Raw genomic sequence first — 20,782 nt, forward strand, 5'->3', positions numbered from 1 at the left:
CAGACCACCGGCGACATCTTACAAACATATATTTTATGCAAATATATTCAACGGTAAACCATAAAATCTGTTCGCACATCTTAAGAGATTGATCCAACGATCAATTCGTTTAAATGTAAAAGAAAAAAAAAAGAAAAAAAAAGCAAAAAGAAAAAGATATATCAAGCAGCGCAAACAAATATTGTAACCGAATCTTTCTTAAAACAAAAATTGACAAAGCTGCGCAATTTCCGTAAAAAAAAAAAAAACATCTTAATATCTCGTATAATAAAGTCATCATAAAATATTGTTTAAATCACGGCTAATGAGAAATCACTTCAGGTTCTTCATATTTCTTTTTATAGCCACGTGTAATAACCGTGTATTTGTTCGCCATTAAAATTCATCATTTACGTCATATTTGACCACTCCCTCCCATGCGCGTTTAATTTGATCAGGTTACGCGAGACGAGTAAATCTTACACGGCGATTAACGGACTGAATATTCGACGATCATTGCAGGCGGGCGAACTTGCCGGAGTGTCGGATCGATTAAAGCATTAATTCGGCCTAATTTCGGTGTATACATCGCCTAAAATTGTAATTTAATACATCGTTGCTGAATGTAACGACGGTCATTTCGAGGGAATGTTGCTTTCGCCTACCGGGGAACGTTTCCTGACGCTCGTGAACTTTTAAACCGCTCCCGGCCACGCTTATACAGACCACACAGGTACACGGGATAGACACTGAAAGTCGTTTACGAAACTCCATTCGACTCGAGCTGGACTGGACTGTGTAATTGCGTGTCTCACGTGTGTATCGAAATGAAAAGCAAATTTGGATTTTACGGAGGACAACCCCGAATGTGTCGCGTGCATTCCAGAGAATTTAATTTCGAGACGCGGAGGTAATCTTGGCTGATACGTTGGTCTACGTATTCTATATAATTAAAACTAGCAAACCGAAAACAATAATTTTTTTTTAACTAACAATTATTAAGAAATATGTCTAATTTATTATTTTAAAAAATCGTCGTTGCTGTAAAGTAAGAAAAACGATGGTGTGATATCGCATAATCATATCATTGAACACATGAAAAAAATTTGCCAACATCTCGATATCGCTATCAGCGAAATCTACGACAAGCTTATCACTCGTCAGGAATCTCGTCTTCTGAACACGCGCGCAATCAAGGTCGGAGAAAAAGTAAGAAGTACAAGCTACAGTCTTATCGCGAATAGTTATTCTAAATCGGGCATATTCCATAATATTATTCGTTATTTTATTAATTTGGTTAACTCACGAATTTATCCTGAGCGCTTTGTTGTCGCACTTCTCAACGTTTGCGCGAGAGCGATAATAAATTATTAAAAAAAAAAAAAAGAAAAGGAAAGCAGGACGAATCGGTGGAACTAACTGGCGGCAGAAGGTTGATATATTTATTGACTCGGCCCGGCTTATCGGGCGCGTATCGGTTCCTCCCTTCTCGCACAAACAAACGCGAGTTTTCTGCCGATCGCGATGGCGACCGCCCATGTCGACGGCATGGGTATCGGGCCGACGTAGTCGAATCGTATTATGAGAATTTTATCGGCGTGCCCCGCGTCCGCGAGGATCACGAACAGTGCCGAGTGTGTCGAGTTGTATCGGAGCGCTAATTGCGAGCCGCTTCTTCGACGCCGGGGCGCACGAGTCCGATGGTGTACGCGGCTCGTTAAGAGGCGGATCTCCAAGGCGGATGCGCCGCGGTCATGTTGCCGAAAAAATTCTGCGAATTACGACAGGCCCCGGGGACGCGAATACTGGACAAAGGATTTTTTTTCTCCGCGAATATTATTGTGCGCGGCGATGCATTCGTTGCCGGAAGACGACGACCACCGGGCTGGACGATAAATTAATGGTTAAAACAGACGCGCTTGAGACACACGCATACGCACACTCTGTGGCTCAAAAACAAAAAAAATATATATATTAATAATGAAAAAAATATTATAATTTTGAAACAAGTAAAGAAGCAGGGGCTTTCCCTTTTTACAGTGAAATGCCGAACTGGTTGTGGGCAATAAAATTAAACCGGCGAAATTAAACGGGATACTATTTCGCAGACGCCATTTATATCTCAGTTTAAATCAAGACGCGAAAGGAGTAACATAATTTTTTTAATTCTTCGGTTTAACAGCGCGGTCGTAAAATGTTATTTAAAGCTCGACATATATCACAGAGAGACACGTGCAACCGTACATCGAAATCTCAGAAGGATATACAATTTATAAAAAGTTATTTCTGAAACGATCGTCCGATACTATCAAATTCCACGCTATATGGGCGATTTTTATCGCTCTCGGTGGTGCCAAGGGAGATTACCGAGCGAATAAGACAAAGAAAAAAAAGGAGACATAACACATGCGTCAAAGATCGCGATGGTAAGAATTCCCGACTGCCTCTTAGCGTCTACGGATCTAATACGTGAGAGAGAAAGAGAGAAAGAGAAAGATGTCTGATCGCGGATGTTGGAGGCCGGAAAGAGGGTCCCACGAGTGTTTCCACTTATAATAACATTCCGAAACACGTAAATACATTCGAGTGGCGCGCTGCTGTAGGTCCCTCGGTAGGGAAGATGGTCCAGTCGGTAGTCGTTGGTTAAAGCCGGATCTACCAATGGCCGACATAGCCCCATTTGTGGCTACCAGTTGTCGACGGCCTTAAAACGTGCTTTCGGTAGAAGTTCTTTTTTTCTTATTTTTTTTTTTATTTTTTTTTCTTTTTTTTTTCTTAGCAACCTGTCGTGCTCGCCACGAAACTTTGTGACGTCTCGATGACGGCGACCCCGATTTCAGTATTTTCATTACGGGCGAAAGGTCTTGTCACCCAAAAGGCGAACGATAATTCCTCCTGTCCACTCTCACGAAACGCGAAGTACAATATTTTATTACCGTCTTATAAAAAATATAAAGAAACGTGAGATTAATTGATACCTACTGATATTGAGAAATTGCCCGTCGGGGCATTGAAAAAAAAATTTGTTACGCGTGAAATCGTGACGAACGCACCTGTTCTCGAGTTATTAAGCACGAATGACCGGCCACGTACTTGGGATGTATGTAGTCGCGATTTTTATATCGCGATGACATTTATATTCAGAAGGCATTCCACCGATGTGCATTAACTTTTTTTTTTTTTTTCGTTTAAATTCGCACATTAAATCCTTCTCTGAAATAAATCATTTTTATTTACGCCAATATAATATTTATATTCATTGAGAGAAACTTAACGTCTCAATCTAAAAATTTTAAGATCAATTTTAAATATCCTAGATGAATCCTCTCATCATAAAACATTCTCAAGAAAGTACGGTAACGAATTTAAATAGGTCGATAAATTTCGTAAAATTTTCCATAATCCTGATTCATAATCGAATTTATATACCATAAAAAAGGCCGATATTATTTGGCGAGGCAGTAAAGATCGTAAAGAACAGCATGAGATACGCGAATCAGATATCGATATATGCTAATTAAATGAGAACGCATTTTTAGAAATTTCTTGAATACGTAATCCGCTTGTGCAATTACGATTACTTTGTACATACCGTCAACGTTCTTAAATTACACGGGGAATACCTTGATGCTGACATTTCTCGCATTAAATCACCCGCTTTTTTCGTAACGTAACGTGTATTCTGAATATCAAATACGTTAATCCTACTAATATTTCTTACTAATATTACAGCCTCGCGACGTAATAAAGATATCGGTGCTCCCAAGAATTGACATTTATAATATTACACCATGTACATAATTGTCTCTATTACAACTTCAGTTGTTAGCCTAATTTGTAAAAATTCTTTACATCGACAGCTTGTCTATAAAAAATTTTAGAGAAGTTATTTCTCTTTTTAAATACCCGCCGGTATGATGTTCTATTAGTATAGTAAAATTTTTCATCCCACTTCTTTCTTTCGCTCGCGCCTATCACGTTTCAACTGTAAAGATGCTATTCAAACGTCCATTCAAAATGCATAACGATTAGTTCAGTTAAAATGCATCGCTTTGAAGCTCCGAATCTGAAAAGAAGCTTGTAGACACGCCGCCCGGAAGGAAGTTATGCGGATTACGAACAAAGACCGAACACCGTCCAATGGTCAACGTGCAACGTCTTTTATTCTTTCTTCGCTTTCTATACATTTTTCGCAAGATTATTCAGGCGTGCAGTTTCTCGAGATTATTAGCTACAAATAGCGAATGTCTTTTATTTTTTTTTTTTCGTGCCAATGCTATTCTATCTGGTTCATTATACCGACTTTTTCGAAAAAAATTTCTTCACCAATCACTACCGAAATTATTTAAAGAAGTGAATACAAACTACTTAAAGAAAGCGCATGGAATAAAATATTACTTTTTGAATTCGAGTGGAGATTTACGATACGATCACGAAGACTTGTTTGAAACAATATAATTACGTGCTCGGCGCTCATTTGCCGATAATTTTCTGGACGAACTCTAATAACGAGACGGTAACGAATATCCAGTCTAACCTGTTGCGTAATTAAAAAAAAATTGGATCATAAGGAAAAACCATTTGCGCGCCGTTCTTAATTATTTCAAGATCGCGCTTTAACGAACGACGATCTCTTTCCGTAATGTCGCGTGTGAGATGGGTGTAAGTAATTAGTTCGATCGAGTTAATTGACGCGAATAAAATTATAGATCGATTGATTCCGGTCAGTTCGCCGGTGATAGCGGCTCCTGGAAGCCGAGCGATGCGCTCTGGGTGGCAGACCGATTAAAATTTGAATTGGCCTAATTCAAGATACAGGTGCAGACACACCCCTGCGCTTTAGCTTCGCGAGAGTGGGCATTAAAGCTTGGGTGGCATCGATGGGAAGATCTTGCTCACTCGCGTCAGGAATACGCTCGCGTCATTTCACTGCAAGGAGCAAATGCTTTCTAATTGCGAATGCAAAGGAATTTACGATTACGATCGTCTATATTTAGTCTAAGTCGTGTGTAAACTGTGCCGTTTTAATTTCATTCCCTCGTATTTACTCGGCATTTATTTTACGCTGCGGTACGGCACATTTTTTTACGCATACTTTACAATTTACATTAAGGTACGGCCTTCTTTTATCACATAAACATACTGTTCAATTTTTTAACTACTTTTTTTCTTTTTAATAAAAATAAGAAAAACTACGGCAGAACCATTTATAGCATTGTGCAGCAAAGAATTTAATAATTAAGTAATAATGCCGAATATTGTAGCGCTTAACGTTGTGCGGATACTTTTATGCAGATGAGACTGCCCGTATTCTTTTTTTTCTATGACTTAATTGTTCCGCTAATGACACGCGCGCTGCTCGTTAACGTTCTAATTCGCTGCACAATGTCCATCTTTCTAGAAAGGCTGCGGTTAAGACCACCCCTGACAGCCACTTCGCTTGAGAATATTAAAAATTCAGTTCTGACGATTAAACCGAAAAAAAACAAAAAACGTCAGTTTAATTTTTTTACGTAATTTAATTTTATCTCTTTTTATGTGTGACTAATATCGGCTTGATATAAGAGTTTCTTGGTGGCTGTAATCAATAAGCAGTGGGACATAATTATTATAATACACGTTCGGCGATAGGCATCGAGTCGCGTGGCGTAATTTTATCGATAATTTGTACTGCATTAAACTCCAATTTAATCCCCAAATCACGAAAATTATTAAAAAGGCATTAAACGCACCGCTCATATCGGACTTATGCAAGACGAACGATCGAACGGAAGATGCGTTAGCTGTAATTAGGATTCGTCTTCCTATTAGCATAATAACTCTGTTATGACCGTGCTCGTGCTCTTGTCGACCGAACCTCCGCTCGTCTCTTTTCTCCGTCTCAACGCGCCCTCATACCGAAGAGATATCCAGAGCAGTTTCCGAGCGCTGAAGGCGAGGGGAGGTGTCGAATAAATTGAGGTCGCGTGGGGCGGACGTCTGCCAGAATGGAAGACCACACTGGCGCGATTCTTTCTACCCCCGGGCCGTAAGATCCGAGAAACTGCGTGGTTCCTGTCGGAGGTTCGGGGGTGAGCAGAAGAGTTGTAAAAAGACCGGTGCCGTCTTTGTGCGGACGGTGTTTCCGCTTTTCCAGATAATTTCTTTATTTTATTCGCCCACCCGAAAGAGATTGCACCGCGCCCTTTTTTTCTTACAAAATAAACTAATTAGAATTCTTTTTAAATTTGTTGAGGAATAATTTTAAAAAAATATTTGCGCTTTATTTACGACGAAAGAAACGAGTTATTGTATTTAGACAGGTTTAGCAGAAATTCAGCGTTAATGATAGTGATTAGAAAGTTAATATCTTGTTATGTGTATCGAAAAGCCTCCGGCATTCGGTGAGGTGGAAGACCACACTGTGTGTGCCAGCTAGGTTTCTAGCTTTATAAAAACTACAAAATCACTGTCATGAAGCTGAAAGAGTTGTAGAGCGAGCCTCGACGATCTGTAAAAGACCACAATTCGGATTTTTCTATAATTGATATTTCGTTTGCTGAGAAAACGGGAGGAAAAAAAACCGGAAGAGAACCCTAATCCCAGGTACAGCATGTGTTTCGCAGAAAGGCGGGTGGGCAGTACGTTGTAGAGCAAGACAATTTTTTTTCTTTTTTTTTTTTTTCAAAATCAGTACCCTCCCCAAAAAAATGCTCTTGCCTTGAAATATAATATCCTTCAGGGATAGCTTTGCTTAAGCGAGGTCGGCTAAGAAAATGCGCAAGCTGCGACTTGTCACATTGTCAAGCGTTAAGATATTCAAGTCTTTCAACTGAAATATATACGTGTAAGACGAGCTGTAGGAACGTAGTTAATTATTTTCGAGGATACAGTTATTTACAAGACGTTTGACTAATGTTGCGCCTAATCCATTGTATATTATGCGCAGCGTTTCTAGCAGAATGAACGCTTTTATTGCCTACGTGCTTTGCAAAAGTATTTAACAATGTTCTTTTCTTTTTTTCTTTTTCTTTTTTTTCTGATGATTTTACACCGCGCGCGGAATTGCTTCTTTTGTTGAGAAAAATCTCATTAGAAAACATTGTCAGGCAAAAGATGTATTATTTTTAAAATTCCGCTAATCGTATGTTAAATTCTGACGCGTTAATAAGATGCTGCACGGTGGCTCGCTCGTCCATCGTGTTTGCAAATCACTCGTGGTTCCCTAATATATGATTATCGAGGAAGGGGCACGTGTACCCCGGAGACAGTTTCTGCTCTCGCGGCGGGACAAATTGGTGACCGAGAGTAAGTCATTAGTTGAGGTAAGACGCAGATTCGGTTGGGGCTTGGACAGGATGTTTATCGACGGTCACAAAACGTTGGTGGTCCGTAAAGTACATTATTATTAGACGTCATTAGACAACATGTTAATCAATTTCGGAACAATCGGTCTCGAGCACGGAATTTATTTACAAGGCGCGCACGGTCTCGCGATGTCTTAACAACTAAAGTATGTTATCAACTCGAGCACCATCTGGTCGTCGTTTAAACCATTTAAATGTTATACGAGATATTTGCATTGACAGTCATCCGCTGAGATAGCATTTTCGACTCTCTGACGACGCGAGCGATTGCCTCGAGGCAGCCGATTGCCTGTAATTCCCTATCACAATGCTTATGATGGACCGGTACTTTTCTTTTATTTTTTTTTTTCTTTCTTTCGATACCGTATATTGGACGGGTATTTTCACGTGTACTCAATGTGCAATCAGAGACTCAGCGAGATTTCTTTTTTAAAACGGACTCTTGTTTTCGTTGGTGCACTGGCCTCCCGGTGCACATTGCGGCAAGAGAAGGCACGCAATAAGACGCGCAAGCGAGCGGAGCCGACTATCGTACGACGTTATTCTCTTCTCGATACACCTGCCGTTTACCAGCGCGCGAGCACGCCTCCGCCTGCGCCAGTCGTCATCTCGTCCCACGAAAAAGGAGCACCGCGAGCCGCCGAGAGGGGGGACGGGAATTTCGATCCGTGGGTATGATAAAAGAGCGAGGCACGAACTGTTCGATAGACATCTCCGAGGGGCCTCGCGCTTGATATAATAAGGCGTGGGCCTCGATCGAATCGAGCGGGACAAGTTCGAGGGCAGGCATTGAGCGTCAATCAGGGAAAGTGATTTGTAAAGGGACGGGGGCCGCGCGCATACGAAATCGTGGATGCGCGACGCAACACGCGGTGTTTCTCCGGCTTCGATTACGGTGCCGTGTATGCCCCGGCTTGCTTTAAATTATAAAACCAATTTCCGCCCTGGGAATCGAGGTCGACGAGGTCGCGGTGCATAATAACGAGACAGCGGGCGGATGCAAGTGCGGCACCGGCTTTCTTCCGTCGCTGCGAGGATGTGCTCCCCCGGCTATTAAAGGACGCTTGCATGCAAATAAAGGGTATCCCTTTCAACCGCGGGGAATTTTTCATGACGACAGCGGGATCCGTACCTGCTTCCTCGGTAGCACCGGGAGGGTCGTAATTTCGGGGGACAGTAAACTCACGACGGGGACACGGGTAATTCAATATCGGAAAGTGAAATGCGTATGTCATTCTTTTTACTTTCGCGCGTGATTTCGTTTCTTAGCGGATATTACACTCGTATCAATTTCAACATTATACGATTATTTTTATTATTTTGTGTTCGATATATATTTCTTCTCGCTACTATGATAATATTTATTATAAGAAATGTTTTAATTAATTTTTTTTAATTCTATGAGGCGGGCTATCGCTTCTATTTATGCAACGATCGGACAGGCAAACGTTACTCGGTCGAGCTTACCCTTACTAATTATCGGGCGCGGGTGGGCCACTCTGAACTATTTTACGTTCTGGATTCCGTGCGCCCCGTGAGCAGCACAGATAAGCTGAAAGCAAGAAAGCACCCGTACGAATCCGCACCGATCGCGCATGTATATTTATGACATATGCGATTCATTCCGCTGCGACGCGTGACAGTCCGCCTACTAATGCTAATGGAGTTTTGAAATAAACGCATGCCGACGAAGGTTTATGTAAACAAACGGCGCCGGGGTGACCACGAAAACACGTGCGGTGCCAAGTACGAGATAAAATCACGAAGTTTACGTCGCCCGTAAGAACATCGATAGCTCACTTCTTCATTAACGTGGGATGTCGGGGAAATGGATAAAAATAAACGTTGCACGCTGAAAAATATTTGTATCAAACTCGCGAAGGTGCGAAAAAAATTTGAAGAATATTACATAAGTCTCTTCACGCAAAGTACTTAAAAAAAAAATTCTTTTAACTTTATATAATTAAAAAAAAATTGTTGGATACTTAGAAACAAAAGATTATTTTAGATACGCGTATTAGGTGCGATATTAGATATAATATCTTCTCGGTATAAAGATTTCTTTGCTTATTATTAATTATCAAAGAAATAGAATGGTGTAACGTGTACAGAGAACCGTGGCATGATCTCGGTACCGCCACGTACGAGCGAGAGGCAGGGAATACATAATCGACCGCCGTAATTTTCCATACGTAATACCACGAAATCGATAAATTATTATACAACATCTATCTCCGGTGATTAATGATCGCGATCGAAGCACCTCCGCGCCCTTGCATCGCCCATGGATCACTAACCACGTACGCGCCGGTCGAACACGTTACCTCTTACCACGAGCGATATTTCACCCATCTAAGCCGTTCGAATATTCATTAATGAAACACACGCGGGGTGTGCGCGCACGTTGATGAAAAACACGGCCGTTAAAAGGCTGGTCAAGATGAATCCTTCCGCAAGGAATCGACGGGAAAGGGAGAAACTCAACGTGGCGTCTACGACGACGTTTCCACCCACGCGATATTCCCAGGACACGCGGATAAAGCCGGGACTTCTTTCGCAAATTCATTAATATCCCGCGTTATTAATAGAGGACACGCTCCGAGTATAAAGGGCTCATAAATACAGCGGCGGGGGAGCGCGAGTGTGGGTGTTCGGTGGCCGCCCATGTCGATTGGCGTGCGGTCCGCCTGAAGTAACAATTTAATTACAGCACGGGCTCGATATGTATAGCAGCCACCCACGGTAAATTGATTTCGCCACGGTATTAAGTCAGCGGACAGCCTCGGATTTATTGGTGCCCGAATACGCATACCCGGCAGCGCTAAACGGTAGTCGACGGAATAGAGTTCGCCCGTGTTATAATTAAGGAGTTCCTGCGAATTAGCGAATTCGTTCCGAGTCATATGTACCGTGTCGGAGGCTCTTTATTTTTCTTTTCGCGCCGCGATACGCGTACGTTCTTGACCGCGAGAAAATTTCGTGCCGTCGTACGTCCTCATGTAGTCTCGTTTTGTTACGAACGAATCCTCACAGGCTCGGGTACGAAAATAATAGACGACGTGTGGTAGCAATAATTATTCAAGTAGGTAGTATAATGTATAATAAAGCGTTTTCTACCGAAAAAAAAAAAAAAAAAGATCGGGGAGTGAACCTCGAAAAATTCAGTAACTAAGTTGTGACATCCGAAGAAAAGTTTTGTCAACGCACCCGTCGCTCCCTCGCTCGCTGACGAGTACAGGACCGGTGACGACGTAATAACGGACGTCTCCGCCGCGTTGGATACCCACGCGTACTTGACCGCTACTGGCCCAGGGCCCACCGCAGTCGTCCGTAATAATAAGGCTCGGAATAAGTTATTATGTACCCTCATGCCCGACGCCGACTCTTCGACCGCGTCTCACGGACACCTACGGCTGTATACGTTAGCACGCATGAATGCTCTCACGCATAAGCACGCAAGGACCGGCCGTATTCGGGATGCGCACGAAGTACGGAGGTCCGTTATTTACAATATAAAAAATTTCACTCATTACTTCGAACGTCAATCCATCGATCAAGAATATTTTCATGCGATTTACATACCCCGAGAGCATCGATAAAGATAAAGAATTATCCGGCCGACGGGGAGAGTTTCTAAATGTCGTTTCGCCGAGCGTTATTCGTGATATTTACGATGCATCCCGTACGCGGAAGGAGGCGTATACTAATTAGAAATGGTGACCAAGGATTTGAATTGTACGCCCAACGAGGGAAAGGGGATTGTGGGCAGCTGCGGAAAGGGTATAATTTTGTATGTTCAGGACGCGGACGAGTCGCCCTTACCCGCGCTTATAAATTCCACCGGGGCTTTCGTTGTTACTAATTGACCCGTTCGTTGGCGCTCCCGCACCCAGTCGTTACCGCTTCGGAGAACATCTTCGAACAAATTAAAAGCTGGCCCCGCGCCCCCGGTCGCCTCGGCCGCATCTTAATCGGACTATCTCGGAAATCTTGATGAAAATCGCCAAAAATCGCGTCCGAGCACCGCAACGCGGCCGGGCACCGCCATTGTTCACGTTCGGCGAGCTAATAAAAATTCGCGATGGCGCGCCGTGGCGAAACGCCAATCAACGGAGACGTATAATCAGGCTATGGCAAATAAAGCAGCAGCTAGAAAGAGAGCGTCCGAAATATTAAATTGGTCTAGATTAAGATCCTGGCTATGCTTTCGCTGCGCGAGTAGCGGGTCTTGTCTACTACGCGCAAACCAGTGATTATCTTCGGCGAGGACTCGAGCCACCGAAAAATTGCCATTGAAATACCACAAGACAGTTTTACGGCGGTTAATAGACTCGACGTAATTGCCACGAATATTCAGAAGCCCTAAAACGAGATTCGCATGAATTCTTCCGGCCATAAAATAATGACGTGAGAAACAAGAGCAAAAGTGTTTCGCCCCACAGTGGTTTTCTTCTTTTTTTTTTTTTTAATAATTATCTGTCTTACGTTACAGCATTTTTTACGAATTATTTCGTCAACGAAATATTTCAACGCGACGCTCATTTACAAATTTCCGACGACAGTTTCAATCTTTAATTGAATTCCCTCGCCAAACGGCACCGGTATCTCGGTAATTATACGTCCCGTAAAACCATCCGACGAAACGAATCTGTCCAGCGGACGTTTGTCATGCATCGCTTCATGAATATTTCGGTTGCGCAGGTGCATTTAAATGTCAGGCGTGCACACAAACGCGTATCGACAATCGTACATCGAGTGCACCAAGAAAGAAAAACGGCGTAGGAAAACGAACTCATATTTGATATTAATTCCACGACCGTGGAACGCCGACGTGTGTGCGCGGATAAAGAAACAAAAAAAGTTAATTAAAACACGGCTATCTACCGTCGTTTCATCTGTTTGCTCATTAATAGTAGCCCGGCGTGTCCAATCCATTGATTGGACCGCGCTATGCCAACCGATGGCGATCTACCGATGGAATAAGAGTCAATCGACTCCTTCGAGAAGTAATTAAGCGGCTACGGGAGAAGGATCTCTCGTGCGCCGAGGCCCAACGATCAACAAGTAGGCAACTCGAAATTATCAAACGAACGAAAGAAAAAAAAAAAGAAAAAGAAAGAAAGAAGGAAAAGTATCTTTTGTACCTGAGAGAGAGAAGGCCGCGATTTTTATCGCGGTGACGCGCCATGAATATTTATACGCGACAATCTGACACGTACGCGAACGGCCAATATGTTACGTCGCGCGACTTTGCGCCGCGATCACCGCCGGTAGATAGGAATGGCCGTTGTCAAAATCGTCGCGATAAATCCGTTCGTGTCTGGCGAGACGATTATCGCGCGGCTCTCTTTATGCGATTCGACGATTAGCAGCGGTAGAAAGACTGCCGAGAGCCGACGGCTTGATCGCTTATTTATCTGGCTTCCAATACGTGGGGAGGAATCTGCGAGAGATTACACTTGGTAGCGTCGTATTCGACACAGTGAGTGATAAGCGGGCTTACGTGATTAAAAAAAAAAAAAAAAAAAAAAAAAAATCTCGCTGGTTTATTCGGCCTTTCATTGATATTCTGCCTATCGGAATTTATCAAAACATTTTCAGCGGTCTTAAGTGACGATAAAATAAAATTAATCGAACCGACATACCATTATCAAGCAACACGAATCACGGTATTGCTTGGCTGATTAGAATTTTATGATAGGCGCAATATATTTGTAGTATGTCCAGTCGGAAATGTGATATTGCAGCAATCTTAAAAACCGCATTTAATATCAATTTTAATTTACCTAATATCGTAATGCTGATATCAAAGTACTAAATTATTTATTTGTATTATATTATTAAAAAAAAAAAAAATGATATTTCGAACATGAACCTGCATAACGGTCCCGAAATTTGTATATACTTGATGATTGTAAGAGCGAAACTTTCAAGAGTCTCATCAAAGATTCAGGCTTCTCGGGAATGTGTATCGATTGCGAAATAAATTCTCAGAACATAAAATTTTTATTCGACCCGCTCGAGCGCGTGTAACGTGCATTAATTCCGAGTATATCGCCCGTGCTTTCTGCGGTATCTGTATCGTCTCGGGTTGGAATCCCCGGCAAGAAACGTATCTCACCGAAATGTTTCTGGAGCCGTTCGCGAGCGAGGGAAGAGAACGACGAGGAAGACAAGTCTTTTCAGGCCTGCGGGACACGTCTCGAACTCGAATAAGCGATCCGCGATCCGTGAGCAAGGTCCGCGAGACCAAATTTGGCGGCACCGTGAGGGCCAGCCGCTGGGCGGACAGCTGTTTCCCAGGGCTGCAGCCGCCAGAGGCATTGACAAGAGGGAAAAGGGGGGGGGGCAACAAGACAATCCTATATGATTTATATTTATGAGCAATCCGGCATTTAATAGCTGCCGCTCGCGAGGGCGCGCTCGGCATTGCGCTTACCGAGTCATTCCGCGCGAGGAAGCCGCCAGAAACCGAAGTCTCGTTTCCAGAGCGTACGAGACGTCCCGTAGAACGGTTCGCGAGGGCTCGCATGAGACGTCGCAGTTAATCTCTTCCTCGTTTCGCGCGAGATGCGACGGCAAAGAGGCGTTGCGCAGCAAACGTTTAAATTGAAGTGCTATTCAGCCCGTAGTGCGATTAGTACATTCTCTTTTTTTTTTTTTTTTTTCTCTCCTCTCGAGACCTTTCTTACGCTTCGGAAACGCTAAAATAAACCTTACATTCATTCGTCTAACAAAGTAATAAATGATAATTGTTTCTTTATTGTTCTACTTACAAGCAATAAAAAGCGTCAGCGAGGAATAATTAATTTTGATTAAGCATTTTATATGCAAGTCTTATCATTAATTTTCGAGGTCTTTCTGTTATAATGAGTAAGGATTTTTATCGAAAAGAGTCGCCTTTGAGAAAGATAAATTGAATATACGAAGTAATTAAGACACGTTTTTTTTTTTTTTTTTTTTTTGAAAAGCAAAAGATTAACATAATTGCTATAATAAACTTTTTTTTTTTTATTTCGTAAAAATTTTCCGTAAGTTGTAAACGACACTGTTATTGCCTTCGCTTCAAATAACTGCCCGCATATGGAAATTTCATTAAATTATTGTTTCTGCCAGTGCGTTTACCACAATTAATAATAGTCCTCTCCCTATCGCGTATATTCTTAATAAACAACATAACCGCCCGGTATTATAGTGATCGTACGGCTAACTGATTTTCCAAGCCAGTGTCTGCCAACTGTATGAAATGCAAATCGCTACAGCGCGAGCGGTAATCAAGACCGAAATCAAACCAAGGACAAAACAAATTAATTAATGTAATTAACTTCTCTTAATCGTGCTTGTCATACTATAAATCCCTAACGGAGCAAAGTACAAATACGCACCTGTCCCGATTATTTTCTATGATCCTATTCCCGTAATTACATTCGAACGTTGATCACTTCAAATTTTAACTGGCGGTACTGTACGCGGTAAGATCGGTGGAAGGAGGTCGGCGGGCAGGTGCGTGGGATCAGGATTCTGTGTCCCGAGCGAGCCTCGAAAAAAAAAGTTGACGATCACTGAGAGCAAGAATACCGTGGGGCAGTTAAAAGTGACCATAAAGACGAGCGAGCGCATGACACACAGCAACGAATGATCCCGATCGATGCCCGCGGCCCCAGGTGCAAAGCTCTCTGTGCTCTGATTGCAATCTCGTATCTGCGACTCGTTAAATCAAGACGTTACCACGATATCATCTTACGCGGGGGCTTTTTCTTCCGCGCGTTTATCTCCAACGACGGGGCCGGCATACCGCTCTTCTTTCGCCCTGCCGATTCGTACGCGACTCCTATTCGTTTTATCACGATGCGCCGGCCCCATTAATCTCAGATACGCACCTTGTGTTTGGATGTGTAAATTTGAACGCGCGTTAATTTAATACGCCTTACACCTTTCTCGGAACCACGCCGTCGCGCGATCTATCTGATATCTTATATTCCGCACCGACAAGTATTAAACATTCGGGCCTTTTGTATGGGATTATATATGCAGTTGTAATCTTATATCTTAGGCACGCGCTTTCCTCTTAAAATTCGATAGATTTAAATATTTTTGTCGATTAAATAAAAAATAAATTAATATATAAATGTATATAATATACTTCTTGAAAGAAAAGTTCTCCGTGACCGACTGGCACAATAACATAATTCTCACCAGTATTTAGAGAAGAAAATCGAGAATTACCCGTCTTAAGAAATCGCGAAAGAAGTTGCGCGCCGCTGTGTGCCAATCAGAGATTCGTTGCGACAAAACGAGGGAAAGGCGTCGGTCTGGATCGCTAAAGCGTGGCAAAGAAACATGTCGATGTCGGACAGTAGGAATGCAACGCGTGCAGTAAGCTCTTCCGTGACAACGTTAATTAAGCGTAGAACGTCGGCATTAAGGGTGTCACACTGTCGACATTATCGACGTGTCCCCAGACAAAGGAGCTCGATTGCGACAGGAAAATCGGGCGGAAAACGCGACCGCGGTTCGCCGAACTTGCGGTAATGAGTAATGGCAGAGCGCGCAAGTCAAGCCAGCATTAATTAATTAATATTCACAAATCAAACGTTTCTAAAAAAAAAAAATAATAAATAAATAAATAAAATAAAAAGAAAGAGGAATAATTTTAATTGATACTTTCAAAAATATAAAACCGCGAGATAAAAAAAAAAGATTAACCGCGCCTGTAGCCCGCGCTTTTCCCGCAACGCGGCCGAGCGCATTCCCGGGAAGAAACGCCAAGACGTAACCGCAGCGAACGAAAAATTTGCGTTATCATTAACTCCGTTTTTTCCCCGCGCGTCATCCGCTAGAGAGCCGCGAGATCGGTTTTTAGCGTAGTTTATCGACCGGATGCCGAGCATGGTCGGCATGGAGAAATGTTCTCGACGTCGTGCACGATACCGCCGTAACGTCTTCACTCCGGTTCGCCACTGATTGGCAGCCGAGCGCTTTGTGCTCGCACGACTTCCTGAAAACTCGGTGTATAAATCACGCATGCATCCCGTACAATTTATTCGCCGTAAAGCGGGTCGGTGCGAGTGTGCGTGAGAAAGTGCACGTGCGTGTTGCGCGCGAAGGCGCTCTCACGCGACACTGAAATCGACTCGGCCCCTAATACATTATGATGCAGACCGGGCGCATCATTTTCTTATCGCATAATTCTAGAGATATTGACAAGACTTATTGAAATTGAAGCTGGGACTCAATCAACGTCGTGCACCACGCCCGGGTGTCTCTCGTAACGACAAGTTAATTAATGCCCGAGGACCACGGGGGAAATCGTTTATACAGTCTCGCAAGTCCGCGTAAAACAGCGAGGAGAGATGCCAAGTGAGGGAGAAAAAAAATACCGTTTTCTCATTATCATAACAGCACGGAATAACGGACATTTTGCGCGTCTCGTCCGCAACTCCACCAACATTGTTTACGAGTACGCTCGGACGTGCCTTCACGTAACAGCTAAAAACAATCACTACGCTTCTTCTTGGCCCGCAAGTTCGGTACGCTCGGTATGCGATTTCGTCCGTAGGAACAAATAATCGACAATGTAAGCGCGCGGCAGCCGAGACGCTAACGTAGAACGGAGACAAATTAAACGTCACGAGGATTTTGACGTACGGAACAAAAGGTGAAATGAGAATGCGGCAACGAATGCGGTTCTCTTTAACCGCCGCTCGTTATCGAGCGAATCCGCGCGTCACGTGAAGTTACCCTGCGTCATTGAAGAAACAGTAGAAGCGAAAGTTCGACAGCAAGTTTTCGTGCACCGTGACAGATTCACGAGCTCGATCCCGGGGCGATTGTATGTACAAGCGCGCAGTAATCGCGATGAATCTTCCCCCAGCCTCTGCCGCCGTCACGCGGAATGGACTTCGAAATTTTCATCGACGGTGATACACGACGTATAGGCAATCGTTTTAATTCGCCCCGCGGCGTGCAATTTAGCGCGTTCCCCGATCATCGGCCGGAGCCCGAGCCTTGTGTCGAATCAAAAATCGCGGACGCCACGTCGGCGGCTAATCGCCCGAGGAATAGCTTTAACGGGAGCTATCTCGCGCGGCTCTCTCTCTTTTTTTCTCAATCTCGTTCTCTCTTTTTCTCTCTTTCTTTTTCTCTCTCTCTCTTGGGTATTCACCTGCCGAAAGAGCAATAAAGTGCGAGATTACGCGACCGTCATTAATGCGAGCGCAAAACTAATTAAGTCGGGCGACACGAGATCTCCTCGGGACATTCATGCTCAAGTAATTTCGGTGCCGGCCCAAAGAAACGAGAGACGCGCCCGCGGTCGCGAGACGTGCGGCTTTAATTATTTATTATTGTAGTCGGCTATGTAACGTGTAGACCGCGCGCGGCCATTATACGGAGCCAGGTGGTTTCGCTGGATGGATATTAATCGGCCGACGATTTGAAATCCCGAGATCGCTGCGAGGCTATGGATATTCGCGTTCGTGCGCGTTAACAGTAATTACGATCCATTTGTATATCAATGCGCGTATTTGAATAAATTACCGGTCGCTCCTTTTTTCTGGCACGAAGGTGGCGGGCTGCCTGCCGTTGTGCGCCAAGGATATTTGTCAGGTTCCTCGCATTCGCTTCGGCCATTTGGGAATCGATGACTCAATTAAAATTCTATATACTAAGCACGAAGCTCAATTAGGCTCGCTTGTGTAAGCTGGCATTTAAATCATACGAAAAAATAAGGGATACTTTCGAATTGAACAAATCTTTTTCTTTTTTTTTTTTTTTTTTTTAAATATCTTTGGCGCACGTAATGTTAATGAATAATTCTGTAAATTAATTTATATCTGCCTCGAATTACTTTCCCAATTCTCTCGCAGCACGCGAGATCCTGCTTCGCGATAAATTATCATTGAGAAAGAACGCCTGCATTGTGCGGAAGCCCCAGAGAGAAACCGAATCGCGGTACTGCGTTCACGGTTGTAGAGGGAAAAAGACAAGGAGGAAAGGAGCGCGCAAACTTCCGCCGGTCTGCGCTCCGTCGCGTTATTATCGGCGAGTTTACCTCTATATCGGACGCCGATGCTCCTCGCACGAAGAGGAATCCGGCAGGGGCTATTCTGCCGATTTGACACAGTTTCACCGTGAAGACAGCTTAAAGGATACCGCGTGAGTTACGACCGCCGGCGGCGGTTATCTCCCGCAGCTGGCATAATAAAATTGAAATCGCATTGTGCCGCGGCACTCCGCGGCCGCCGCGCGGCAATCAACGTTACTTTTATCGTTCAGAGAAACGTTACCGGTCAGCCGGCCTCGGGTAACTACTCGCGCCTTCGCCCCGGTCGCGTACTCGTCGCTGCTCGTGTTACGGAGCCCGCCGCGTCCGCTCGCCTCGTAAAAGCGAAATCCCGCAAAGTATGACGAGTCGATACGCGACGATAAAACGCGTCTCCTCGGCGTCTAATCGCGGCTTTATTGTAGCTTTTATAGCAAACGACATTCGCAGCTCGTATCTGTCGAGCGTAATCTTCGACGAGAGCATCGCGAATATTTTCCGATACTCGTTTACAGCCTTGTAAAACCTCGATAATGAAAAAAATGATACAACTCACCAATCTGCATGAAGTACAGCGGAGTTGTCGATATCTGCTGGTGACTGTAACATAAAATTAAATAACATTAATGTAGACGTTATGAAATAAGTCAATGTTTAAACAAAAAAATAAAAATTAAGTTAATAAAATAATAAATTAAAAAAAAGAATTAATTATCACCTAAAAGTTGCTCCGCCGATGCAGGATGCCCGTCCCGGGCCTGCTCCTCCTCTCAGATGGGACGTGACGAGCCATCCTTCCGCGTACAAGTAACTCGCGAACGCGCCCGGGTGAAGTTACAATCGCGAAAATTATTAAACACTCTCGCACGTTATTTTTCAGCACTCCCGTTAAAAATAAATCGTACAAAAAGCGCCCGATAACTGGCGGTACCCGCGAAGCGACCGACGAACCGGCTGCGGTTCGTATAATTTAATATCGGCGAGCGGCACTTTATATTCTCTCTGAATGATGCGCAGCAGCAGATCTGTAACAAATAAATTACAAAATTATATTTTAAATATTAAATTTAATAAAAGAGAATAATAAAAAAACGTTATCAAAAATTGAAACTATTTAAATCCGAAAAAAATTAATACTTACCCTGGAGTTGCTCCGCTGGTGCAGGATACTCTTTCTGGACCTCCTCCTCCTCTCGGGATGTCTGAGAGATGTCAGGTTGGTCCTTCTTCAATAGGTAGAACATTATCTGAAACAAAAAAATCACTGTTAATACTCTGTTCTATTCAAGGTCTTGTTGAGCGCGTATTGTTTATCGTACCGCGCGCGTGTTTTGGTAGCGGGTGACCGGCCGCACGCTCCAGCGCTATCACAGCTAGCAGCGCTATCACCGCACCGTCCCCCTTTTTCCCCGCGCCTACAGCCAACACTTATCCGTATACGTCCTATCCGCGGTCGAAAATATGCGAAACTGCGGAGCGATTAGCAACACGTGTCCTTGCGCTCGAAGCTCCGCAATAAGTCTGACCTTAGATATTTCGGCACTTAGATAAAAAGATTTCGATCGCGGACGGTGCAGCTTCGATGATCGCGTATCCTCGCCCGGCTGCAAGTACGCGAAGCTATCACGGCGGAATAAAGAACGAGACGAGGCGGAATAAAGAACGGAATAAAGACGAGAAGTTCACCTTTACATCGAAAGTCGGTGAATGGACAACGGCGGTGTCCTGTGCGCGACACTGCGGTTCATAGGGCGAGGCGAGACACAGGTACACGACGATAAGGGATGAGAGAATATACGCAGATGCCTCGATGTCCGTCTCGGAAACCGATGCTCTCCACGTGGCGTATCCTTTCTCCGCAATGGAACGAGTCACGTAGGCCCGTCGCGAGCTCGCTATCAGGCGATCGATAGAGCGCTGTGATTGGTCGGCGCGCTAGGATCTTCTATCACCCCCCCGCCGCCCCCTCGACCGTCGCCGAGTCCCGACAACGTGGCTTAACACGATCGATGATCGATATAATAATGTAACTTATTTAAGGAAATGATGCAGGCCTCTATCGTCATCTCATCGTTTTTGCGAACTTTATTATAGCTCGCGTAACTGGCGCAACTGCTAATTGCACGATTTATCCTCTTCATTATACGGACTTCCGCATAAGTTATAAATTTCGTTTTTACTATTTTCTTTTGCTACATCATCATCAGCCTCACCGTATCGTTTTTGCGGCCTCGGATACGTCCGGCTAAGCGCAAAAGTCTCGTACGCAAATCTCCAAAATATACGTAGACTAATAATGTTATAATTAATTATTTTCAAAAATAAAACAGTATGCGTAAAATCGAAAAAGATCTCAAAGTAGAAATTGTATCGAAAATAAGAAAGTCATGTTACAAAACCAATTATAAATATT

The 20,782-nt window shown here is 43.7% G+C and overlaps 1 long non-coding RNA gene across 1 annotated transcript; it reads right to left on the bottom strand.

Annotated features, from left to right (window-relative positions):
* Positions 1–18,157: 18,157 nt before the first annotated feature.
* On the bottom strand, positions 18,158–20,291 carry LOC139104085 (uncharacterized). Its single transcript, XR_011545984.1, has 3 exons — positions 19,511–20,291; positions 19,088–19,394; positions 18,158–18,969 (listed from the first exon to the last, which is right to left on the bottom strand). It is a non-coding gene; the product is annotated as an uncharacterized lncRNA (long non-coding RNA).
* Between the last annotated feature and the right edge of the window lie 491 nt (positions 20,292–20,782).

The sequence above is a fragment of the Cardiocondyla obscurior genome, linkage group LG07 (assembly GCF_019399895.1).
Source record: "Cardiocondyla obscurior isolate alpha-2009 linkage group LG07, Cobs3.1, whole genome shotgun sequence".
NCBI classification, from domain to species: domain Eukaryota; kingdom Metazoa; phylum Arthropoda; class Insecta; order Hymenoptera; family Formicidae; genus Cardiocondyla; species Cardiocondyla obscurior.